Genomic DNA, 12,503 nt, shown 5'->3' with positions numbered 1-12,503 from the left:
AAACAAACATAAAGATTCAGTGGCAAATCAGACTTGCATAAAATTAACTGTAGTACATAAGGTACTACTGAAATAATTTTGTCACTATCTCTTATTGCCATTGTGATGGGCTCAAGTGTTGCGAGTATCTGCTTAAAACTCCACATGAAGCTCATCATCCTGAGGGAGCAGTTCCTTTCTCTAGTAAATTCCGTAGCAGAATAAAAAGCCATCTTTCTCAGTACTTGCGTAATTCTCATCGTGTTTAGGGCAATACCATAAACCTTGAATAATACCATGAGACCCGCATGAAGTGCTAGTAATGATGCTTGATGCGCTCCCGAGAAGCAGAAAAAAGTCATGACATTAAAGAAAAAGTTGAATTGATATGTACTGTAAATTGAAGTCTGCAGTTGCATTTGTCCCCATTTCAGACAAAAGCGATTCATCTTATAAACAGACAAGTACTATAAATGTATTTTCTCCTCCTTATGATTTTCTTAATAACACTGTCTTTTCTCTAGCTTACCTTGTTTTAAGAAAACAGTGTAATAGTACACACAACAAAAAAAATATGTGTAAATTGATGGTGTATGTTATCACTAAGGCTTCTACTTAACAACAGATTATTAATAGTTAAATTTGGGAGGAAGTCAAAAGTTAAACATAGATTTCTGACTGTGTAGGAAGTTGGTATCCCTAACCCTTACAGTGTTCAGGGGTCAACTATAAGCCAACACACTCTGATATCACAATTAACAAAATCTGTATTCACACTCAAATGTCTCAGGTATACTTCCATCAATTTTTCTGACCTTTTAATTATACTAAATATATATATACACACACATACATACATGCACACAAGTATATATATATATATATATATATATATATACTCTTTTTATAATCTTTCAGATAAGCTTAACATATTTTAAAATTTTAATATAGTTGTATATTTTTATAAAGTCTGGTTTATACAGAACTTTCTATTCATTTTTCTCCAAATTCATCTCATGTGTACATTCATTCTATTTCTAAACCTTTTGCTATTCCTATCTCTAAGACACTTTTATTCAGCAAGACACATCTAAAATAGATTTTATCTGCATTCACTTATATAACCAAACATATTTATATTTCCAGACACATTTCTTTCAAGAATTATTTAACATTTATCCATTGTTAAAGTGTTTTCAAATGTCAAATCTTGTATATGACAAAAGCTATGACTGAATAAATTTGGCTACATAAAAAGGTTAAAATGACTGTAACACTAAAAGTACACATATATGTGCACATACGTATCCCACAAATAAAATTAAAAGAAATTTGACAAAATGAGTAAATATTTACAATATCCGAGCTACATAAATATCTTTAATATAAAAAGAGCTCTGAGGAATCAATATTTTAAAAATTATATCAAATTAAAATAAAAGATAACTCACAGAAAAACGAAAATGTGTTGAATTTCTGTTGAAATACAAATATATAAAATTGTATTAAAATGAATGCCTATAAAGAAGGTCCCCAACTTATGCTCATTTGACTTAAAGTGAGTGTTTTGACTTTACAATATTGAGAAGGTGATATACACATTCAATAGAAACCTTACTTGAAGTCTTGAATTTTGTTCTTCTCCCGGGTTAGTGATACGCAATACCCCTGCGATACTGTGCAGTGGCAGGTTTCTGCAGCTCCTGGTCAACCACACACCATCGGGAGGGTAAACAGCCAATACTGTAGTCTACAGTGTACTGTATTCAATATATTGCATGAGAAATTCAACACTATTATAAAATAAACTTTGCATTTGATGATTTTCCCAACTGCTAGTTAATATAAGAGTTCTGAGTGCGTCTAAGTTAGGCTAGACTAACCTATAATGTTCAGTAAGTTAGATGTATTAAGTGCATCTAACTTATTTGACATTTTGTTGTAGTTTTCCAGTTACAATGGGTTTGTCAGGATGTAAACCCATTGTAAGTCAAGGAGCATTTGTATCTTCAAATGGCCAAAATATTTTTCTTTAATAAGTTGGTAATGGCTCAGATATGGGAGTAAAGAACTATAAATTAATATAAAATCTCTGGAGAATGTCTGACTACAAACATCAAAATACTTAAAGTATATTATTTAACAAGTATTATGGTAATCAGAGTTCTGGGTTCAAATTGTTGGTCTACCACTTGATTGCTATGTAATCTCAGTAACTCATTTTACTCCATAAGTTTTAGCTTAAATTTCTGCATAATAGGATCATAACAACCATCTTTCAAGGTGGCTGTAAGATAAACAGTATAATAGAAACATCTTAACACATTTTCTGACAAATGATAACTGTTCTTCAGGCAACAGTTTTTATTTTCTCCATGTTGCACTCTCCATATCCAATCCATTGCTGTATCACTTTAGTTTTGCCCTAAATAGTTTCTCATCATTCTAATAGTTTTTAATAGTTTCTCATCATTCTCCCCTACCTCTTTCTTTTTTTCTGGAAATAATTATAGATATATAAAGCTCTGTATACAACAATGTTAACCAAAGTATCATCTCTAACAGTAAAATATGGGGGCATTGGTTTAATACATTATTGTCATATTAATATAGTAGAATAATATGTGACCATTTAAACCATATTATAGAAAAATTAATGAGATTATTTAGTAAAATGCTCAAGTGATATCGATATACCTTAAAATCAAGTTATTAAAGTAATATGTTTTATTAGCACAATTTTGTTTACGTGTGTGTGTCGGGGGTGGTTATGCCCTTATAAAGGGCAGGCATTTCTCTGCATGGGTCATGCATGAGCATGATATGATGTATATGCATGTGTGATTGTGTATGTGTATGCATAGGCACAGAGAAAGACAAGAAGTCTATAAATATTCACCTATGCAGAAAAAATTTGCTGAATTGCTGCTATGAAGCAGATACCATACTAACTTCTGGTGATAAAAAGTAAGAAAAGACAAACACAAATTTGTACAGCAAACAAGATATTGGGAAGCTAGATGTTGTTAGAATAATCTCTAAAATAGATTTCAAACTGCGACTGGGACAATGCTACAAAGGGACAATGTGATGTGGAAGAATATAACAGGCACATTGACATTTGAAAGCAGGTCAGAATTCCCTGCTCAAGACCCAGTTGAACTGAAATCTGCAAAAAGTGCAAGACATACATAGCAAAAAGGGGAGGAAAGAGAGCCCAGGGAAAGGAGCAAAGGAATTTGGTGTGGCTTTAATAGATGAGCCTGGGGCTCAGGCAGTCTGGAGAGGCAGGTGATAGATCAAACTGGATTTAAAATACATTGCTAAGGAGAGTTGAGGAGGTGATCATAGAAGAGAAATTATCAGAGACCTGTTAGGAAAACATCACTTTAACTATAGACTGAAGGAGAGCAAACGTCACCAAGGAAGGCCAGGCACGGTGGCTCACGCCTGTAATCCCAGAACTTTGGGAAGCTGAGGGAGGTGGATCACCTGAGGTCAGGAGTTTGAGACCAACCTGGCCAACATGGCAAAACCCCATCTCTATTAAAAGTACAAAAATTAGCAGGCATGGTGGTGCATGCCTGTCATCCCAGCTACTCAGGAGGCTGAGATAGGAGAATCGCTTGAACCGAGGAGGCAAAGGTTGAAGTGAGCTGAGATCATGCCATTGCACTCCAGCCTGGGTGACAGAGCAAGACTCTGTCTCAAAAAAAAAAAGTCAGTGAGGTGAGGAGTACTGTGAAGTCAATTGAATAATGCAAGTGAGAGATGACAGCAGCCTGGACTAGGATGGAGTGAAATGAAATGAAGTGAAGGATCTAGGAGCTACTTACAGGGCAAAACTAAAGTGATATAGCAATGGATTGGTATGGAGAGTGCAACATGGAAAAAATAATAATATCTGCCACACAAGGATATAAGAATGAAAAAAACAGTACGCCATTTCATCATCCCACACGGGGCCAGGCACAGAAAGGGACTGATGTTGAGTGGGAAGCAACTGATGAAGATGACTTATGGAACCTTTACTTGCATAACACTATGAATAGCATTGCCATTCATGGAGATGGGAGATAGGGAACAGTATTAGTTTTGAGGGGGACAGTCATAAATTCAGTTTTACATGTAATAACTTTAAATTATTTTCAAGCTATTCAAGAGGAGATGCCAATGTAGTAGTTGGGAAAATGAGCCTGGATCTCAGAGGAGAGGTCTGGGTTGTGTACAGAAGTTATGAGGTTACATATGTGGTCAATAAAGCTAAAGGTGAAAGGGCCCAGTAACAAGTCTTGAGGTATTCCAGGTAAAGGAGAATAAGCCTGAAGGGAGCTAAGAGTAGGAGACATAATGTCACAGAAACCAAGGGGAAAAAAAGGGTTTCAGGTATCTAACTGTAATAAATCTTGCTGAGAACTCATTTAAGATGTAGATAAAAGAAATCTCCCTGAAGAAAGAGGGATGGAAGTCATTGGCAGCCAGGGCAAGAATGATGAATGTGTAGACAGTATTGGATCAGACTTGAGCTGTGAAAATAGAAAATATGAAAAACACCTTCAGTATTTTGGCTGTAAAGAGGAAGAACAACAAAGGATATTCACCAGAAAAACATGTGCAAGGCAAATTAGTGTAGAATTTGCTTCTTAATGGGAGAGATTTGAGCACATTAAGAGTAGAGATCCACTCTTGGAAGTTAAAGGCTAAATCCACACTAAGTCCTTTTATTCAATATTTATACTGTTTTAACAGATTTTTGTACATTTTTTAAGTTTACAAGTTGTGATATCTCACAGATAATTCAAGAAAAGAAATATTAAATAGATTACAACAAAAGATACAAAGTTTCAAAATATATCAATAAAAATACAAAGTAGATGAATTAGAGGAATCTGTATACCCTTTACAAATGTCTGGAGGTTAGAAGGTGAACAATCATTGTAAGAGACTGGAATAGAACAAGTTAGAGATAAGTGAGTATAAAGAATCTGGAGGGGGTTAGGAAAATTTACTCTCCAAAAGTAAAGCAGAGCAGGCCCTGGGAAGATTTTAAAACTTACTCGAGCAATTAAAAATGAGAGAGTTGAAAAGACTCCTGTGATAGTAAGAAGGTTATTTCAATATTATATGACATCCAAATTGTTTTGGAGATGGCATAGCATGGTACAGCTGCAAAACAGCCCTTCCCTAGAAGCCAGGCACCAGGTTTGGTTTTATCTGTGTCAATAATAAAAGGCAGTAGCTTGGAGAAGTCATTTAATTTTTTTTTTTTTTTTTTTTTTTTTTTTTTTTTTTTGAGACGGAGTCTCGCTTTGTAGCCCAGGCTGGAGTGCAGTGGCCGGATCTCAGCTCACTGCAAGCTCCGCCTCCCGGGTTTACGCCATTCTCCTGGCTCAGCCTCCCGAGTAGCTGGGACTACAGGCGCCTGCCACCTCGCCCGGCTAGTTTTTGGTATTTTTTAGTAGAGACGGAGTTTCACCGTGTTAGCCAGGATGGTCTCGATCTCCTGACCTCGTGATCCGCCCGTCTCGGCCTCCCAAAGTGCTGGGATTACAGGCTTGAGCCACCGCGCCCGGCCAGGAGAAGTCATTTAATTAATAAGAGCTTTAGTTTCTTAAACTGTGTATTTAGAGTTTCCCTACATTTTCTGTAAGTTTCTTACAGCATTAAAATTCTTTGCTTCCATAACTAAGAGAATAGGTGTGCTGTAAGAAAAAAATATATACATTGAGGTAAACTTAAGTATCTCTAGAGCATAACATTATCAAACTTTTTTTGTAGGTCCTGTGTAAGTGAGAATAAAAGCTCCACACAGTCCTTGACTTAATTCAAAATAGGTTGACAGGGCGTGAAATGACATTCTCCAGTCTTGGGGATGTGTGAAGGGCACTTAACATTTCTGACAAGCTGAGTCATTTGACATTAATCCCTGTGTAACTTATCCATTAAAATTTTATCTGTTGTGCACATAATTTTTAACAACTACATAAAATTTAAATACTCTGAAGAAAGAGCCTACTCATTTCAAGACTTTCTGATGTGATCTATGTTGAAACAAACAAACAATAAAAAAAAAAAAAAACCCTCCTATAGTGTCTCAACAGAGAACAGGTTTAAAAGTTAAAATATGTATTTCTAAAAGTAAACGCATTAAAATAAGCATATGAAATAATGAATATATAATACATATTATATAAAGTGATTACATATAAATATATTTTATTCCTTTTTGGAATTTGACTATTTTCTGGTGAATATTAAGATTAGCTTGGTTTTGTGTATCAAATTAATGATTAATGTTGAGTCAAATGACATTCATATATTTTTTATATAGGGTTTAGCTTTTGATGTCAATACATTTAAGAAAAATTTCTATGTTTTTTTTTTTCAGTGATGTTTCATAGAATCAGGATAACTTCTGAAATTTTGGAAGGTAAGAGGATGTCCCTCCCACTCTTACTCATTGCTAAGAACTTTGTAAAATATATGCTGTTTAAAAATATATATACCCTTCAAATCGATTTACATTATGGATTATGACCAAATTCTTACCTTTGGCCTCAAGTCCTGATATGGCTTGGCTGTGTCCCCACCCAAATCTCATCTTGAAGTGTAGCTCCCATAATTCACACGTGGTGTGGGAGGGACCGGGTAGGAGGTAATTGAATCACGGAGGTGGTTTCCCCCATACTGTTCTCATGATTGTGAATACGTCTCACAAGATCTGATTGTTTTTTAAGGGGAAATACCTTTCACTTGGCTCTCATTCTTTCTTGTGTGCTGCCACGTAAGATGAGCCTTTTGCCTTCCACCATGATTGTAAGGCCTCCCCAGCCCCATGGAACTGTGATCCGTTAAACCTTTTTCTTTATAAATTACCAAGTCTCAGGTATGTCTTTATCAGCAGTCTGAAAATGGACTAATACAAGTCCCTTTTTACTGGGTTTAAACTAGTTAGTTTCTACATGTACATGTAATTTTACTCAAGGCTCCCTTTTTCTGGTGATCCACCTTTTTCTGGTGATCCACCTTTTTCTGGTGATCCACCTTCATTGAAGGTAACCATTGCCTTCAATGAACAAGATGGTTGTCTGCTCCCCAGGCATCACTCACTGGGCAATTTCTTCCTTCGTGTAAGCAATCCAACAATGTCACATTCTCACAGTTACTGTCCATGTTCTTGAGTATAAAGATACACATTTTTAATGGAAAGAACTAGGACCACAGGAACAGATACGGTATTTTATTGTTTCTAATAAATTACCTTGTGACCTTCAGAATGACACTTAAGTTCTCTGCACCCTGCTGGTTTTCATAATGATTAGGTGTTTTCCAAGATTACATTTCCTCTAAAGTTTTAGGCTTCTACATTTTTGAATATATTATAATTATGATTAATTCCACAATTTCAAAGATTTAGTGTAAACTTGTTTTGAGATTGTTATATGCAGATGCTGTATTAGAACAAAATAAAAACTGTGAAGTAACTGGCAACTTTAATGTTCACACAAAAGACTTCAAGACACATAACAAAAGTGGAGTTATCCTGGCTCAGTGAACTAAGCTATAAAATTTTTGAATGGTAAGAGCTGTTAGAATTGTGAGGTATCCACTAATTCAGAATATTAAATTTGAGATATACTTTATGAACACTTTTCTTTTTTATCTCAGCTGGGAAAAATTATTACTGAACCTCAACAGAGAAGTTTGATAAATAACATTTAAAATGATTAAAAATCATTCACCCAATTTAAGAAACTCCCTAAATAATAATCTGCAGCTCAATTCTGGTTAAATTTTTGCATGGACATGTGAAAATTGGAAAGTATAATAAATTGCTTCTGGTGATTTTTACTTTTTTTTTTAACTTGTACAGTACACATTTATTTTACTATGACTATAAATAATTAAATATAAACCTCTGTAAAGCTTTCTGCTGTAACATTTTGGATGAGAAGGATAGTTTGGACAGCAAGGTCTTCAGGATATTTGAGAGTTTATACCTTGCAGTAAAAAAGGAGAGAAAATAAAACAAAAAAACTTTTTATCTAGTTTGGATGCAAACCTTCTCGAATTCATTATACACTAATTTGCTTCTTTCAAAACATGTCAGAGAGTTATAAATGTAGGTAAACTTAGGTGTGCTGATGCCTGGTCATCATTTGCTTATTAAGGAATGCAGCTTTTTATATCACTGGTGTTTGTAGGACTCTGTACGTTTGTAGTGACTGTGTACGTCTCTATATTGCTGCATTACATTACACAGCCTCTGATTATAATGCTTCTAGAGTTAGAGTTTATACACACACACACACACACACACACACACACACATACATACACATATATTCGTGTGAGTATACATATTTCCTTTATGGCAGGGTGTAAAATAGGAATTCCTTGTAATTATAATAATAAAGCATACAATACAAAGTGAACCAGAGTGTCTCCTACAAAATAACCACCCTACAAATGTTAGCTGTCATTCGTACTATTAAATAGCTATAGAAACCCTGATGGTTTGTATCAATCCATTTATTTCTTTTCAATAGGCTATCATTCTGATGCAAACATAAATAACAAACAATCTTGGACTATGTTGAAAAATCGGTTAGGCTTGCAGTCAACACACTAGGTTTAATCCTGGATATGTTGCTTCATAGCTAGGTTAATTTCATTAGCATGGTTACCCTTAAGCTTGTTGTCTTAGAGTTTAAAAGCAGGACAATAATGGTTATCTCTCAGACTCGTTATGAGCAGCAAATTAAAAATAAATGTGACAAAAAGGTGAGAAATTGACTATCACAAAACTATCACACAGAAGGCATTCAGTAAGGGCTAACTGAACCTGAAATCAGGAAATAAGGCTGCTTCTAAAATATAAACATTTATAAACATTCACAAAGTTCCAGGCCATATGTTCTGCATAGCATATTAGGGAGACAAGACCCACTTCTATTAAACCCATCATTGAATATGATTGTTGTGATTGAGAGAGCAGAGGAAGGAGAATAATAGAATCCTTACTCTGGGACAGCAGAATGTTTTGTACTATTAAAAAACCTCTTTACACAATTATAATTTTATTCAAAAAATAAATTCACTATAATAATGTATGAAGAAAATAAACCTCTGCAAAATTATCTATACTATGGGAAAAAGAAAAGAAAAAGAGTGAGAAAGTAATTGAGTAAATTCGACTGTTAATATGATATATAACACATTTTTTAGTTTAGAATAGAAACTATAATGTAATCAAAATTGTACTAGGAAATACATATGCAAAGATACTTCAGAATATTTCTTTGTCCAATTCTCAGTCAACTGTAAAACTGCTGAGTTTTGGAAATACAAACTTTGCAAAACTCAGATCATTACTCCTTTTGGGCTTTTAGTTACAGTTAAGGAAATCATGACCATCTATTTGTTTATATTTGCTATGTGGCAAAAGACAATATGATAAATGTTATTTAGTGAGGTTTTGGTGATCATTACCAGCCTCCACATTATCCTTAAAGTTGTGTTGAAATGATTGAAGATAAATGGGCTTAATTTCAAAAAAAATGTTGGACTGTAACTGATAGTGTTCCAGGAAAATTGAAAGAAATTATGAGCAGGGAACAGTGAACAATCTTATTAGACATGGAGACATATAGGCTCTCAGTTAGCTCTAAATGGCCTTTACAATCAAGATATAAACTATGTGACAAATGAGTGTAAAATACCAAAGCATTGGCTTTGTTTCATGAAGATAAGAGCAGTCTCAAAGTCCTTGTGTTTCATATGGTCCATGGATCTCCAAAGAGAAATATGCTTGTCCAGATCAAAGAGCAAAATGGACATTGTGTCTGGCTGGTATTTGGGACATGGGAGAGGGACATCTAATTTCTTAAATAATGTCAACTTATACTGCCATGCTTTTATTGGATAGATATGCGTGAAGCTTTGAATACATCCAAATTGAAACTTCAAGAACAAACATCAATATTATGGGTTATTTTAACATTTTTTAAGAGATTCTAACTAAAATGCAGCCCTGGGCACAGAAAACTTGTGTTTAAAAGAAATAGTCTTATTCTAAGCAATATATATATACACATTGCTTATATTGTATATAAACAAATGTTTTTGTTTGTATATGTATTTTATGTTTTATATTGTAATACATCTACTCTGTATTAAAGATGAATTCAAGTGGTAATATTTTCATTGTGACATGGCTCAAAAATATGTTTACATTTTGTGAAGTTCTCTTGTCTTATTGATCCTTAGGCTCCTAAAGCTAATCTGCAAAGGGGTTTTCAGATTTCCGTTTTAATTCATTTGTCAATATAACTGCTAGAAAATCACATTTAGAGTAAGTTTTGGTAAAATATCTCCTTTATTACAAAGTTAGCAGATTTGGGCAGGGGGCAGTATCGATTCTATTTATATTAGTAAATATATTTCAGAATCTGTTTTTTTCTCTGTACTTCTGAAGTGAAAAATAAATCATCACAGTAGCTTAAAAGTGAAAGTGACTGCTATTGTTCTAAAGCTATCCCATTTGTGATATGAACTCAGAAGCTTCAGTTTCGTTGGAAATTATTATAGACATGGACTACTGCATGAAGTTTCATTTACCTTAAACTTCTAATTTAAGTTTCACCTATATGTGGCTGACATGCTGATTCAGTTCAATTCAAATATTAACTAACTAAATCCTTCTCTGGCTGATGAGAAAGAAAGAGTTGCACATACGAAGCAGGAGAATGTGGTCTGGAGGCAAGGAAGCTAAGACCAATTCATGCCGACTTCCTAGAACTGGATCAAAAAGAAAACCCCACCTCTCCATGCCCAAGTGACAAAGGATCAAATGCTACTCCTTCTACAACTTCCACCCCTCCCACTGTGTCACAAATGGAAAATGGAACGTACCTCTGATTGGATGTGGGCCAAGCGTGGGCCAATCCTTTATTTGCATAAGGTGCCAATCCATTTCAGCCTCTGATTGGCCAGAGTCAAAACCTCCACTTCCATCCTTCATTACATAGGATATAAGCAATGGGAAACCTTTAAGGGGTACTTAAACCTCAGAACATTTTGTAACTAGGGCTCTTGAGCTGCTTGCTTGGGCCCGTTCCAATTCTGTAGAGTTTATTTTCACCTTAATAAATCTATGTTTCTGTTGTCTTTTGCCTCAATAAACCTATGCTTTTGTTGCTTGTTCATGCATGCTGTTCAATTCTTTGTTCAATACACCAAGAGCCTAGATGACTCACGCTCAGAACCCTTTAGTAACACATACTTTACAAACATATATGCTCATTTTAATTTTTAAAATAACTTTTTGAATAAAATAATGTATGTTTATAAAGTGCATAGTAAACTGTAAACTAGTATGTAATAAATGAGTTATTGTTGTTATCCTTACCTTTTTCTAATCAAAGTGGATAATATCTGTTGTAAAATAAGTTATTCAAATGTTTTTTGGCCTTTGTCTTATTCAAATGTCAATTGCCTCTAGGAGTTTTGATTTTAAGAAAAGGAAATGTTTTGCCTTTCAATCTTTTTCAATGGAAAATCTTTCACTGAGTCTCAAAATGCAAGTTCCACAGATATTTTATTGGGTAGAGTACTTTTAAAAAGCTCTAAAATAAGAAAGTGATGATAATGGAAAGCAATATTTAGTATCAACATTGAATAGGCACAAAGAGCACTGATGTAATTAGAGATACTTAGACATGTTGCTAAAGAAAATATACCTCTGGGAGAAAATGTAACTGCTGTTACTATTTTCAAACAAATATGGGGCTCAGAAGTATCTATTTCAGTACCAATATTAAATACCTCACCACGTTTCCATTATAAACCCTTCTTTAGGCGTTTATAACTGGGCCATAAAAATTCACTTCAGGCACTCCTTAGTATCCAAAAAAGCTATTACAGTCTCCTGGGAAAATAATAAGCATATTTATAGAAGTTACATATAAAAATACTGATATATTATGTTTACCTATTTTTAAAAATGCACTTGTGACAACTAATCTCCTTTATCAATTTGCTGAATCATATTACCTTCTTCAGTTCCATTAACCTAAAAGGAAAAATACAATTAAATTTAGTCTCCTTTCAATTGTTTCTAAATATGATTAATCTTGTGTCAACAAAGTATCACTGTACTTCAGAATTTGCTTGCTGTCCTCTAAAAAGTCAAGGAAGGGGTGATAACTTTTAATAGAGTAAATACATGTTTATTTTTGTGAAGTTAACTTTTTGTTGCTATTGTTGAGATTTTTCTGTTACAAACATTGTGTACAGTCAAAAACTGCTAGTAAAGAAACAGACAATTACAAATGCATGTGTACTTTTTGATTATTTCTTAGAAAGACTTAAACCCATGTACATTTTATTTTGGCAGATCATATAATTTTTCCACAATTACTCACATACAGCAGCAGAGGACACAAAATCATTCCAGGCTTTATTAATTTCAAATGTCCAAAACTGTCTTGAGAAGAAAATACCTTTATATTATTTTATTTGAT

General features: G+C 34.1%; 1 protein-coding gene and 1 long non-coding RNA gene across 27 annotated transcripts in view; one reads left to right on the top strand and one right to left on the bottom strand.

The window, feature by feature from the left end:
- Positions 1-11,157, top strand: part of LOC135970191 (uncharacterized) — a 49,917-nt gene extending 38,760 nt beyond the window's left edge. The window contains exons 3-4 of the long non-coding RNA XR_010585752.2: positions 6,368-6,409; positions 9,908-11,157. This is a non-coding gene — a long non-coding RNA (uncharacterized lncRNA). The remainder of the gene's footprint in view (positions 1-6,367; positions 6,410-9,907) is intronic.
- The window catches only part of DGKB (diacylglycerol kinase beta), a 764,643-nt gene that overhangs the window by 266,091 nt on the left and 486,049 nt on the right, over positions 1-12,503 (bottom strand). The gene's annotated exons all lie outside the window — the stretch shown is intronic.

This window comes from Macaca fascicularis, chromosome 3, assembly GCF_037993035.2.
Source record: "Macaca fascicularis isolate 582-1 chromosome 3, T2T-MFA8v1.1".
Lineage (NCBI taxonomy): Eukaryota > Metazoa > Chordata > Mammalia > Primates > Cercopithecidae > Macaca > Macaca fascicularis.
Note: the sequence above shows the minus strand (reverse complement) of the source record. Positions and strands in the feature narration are given on the sequence as shown.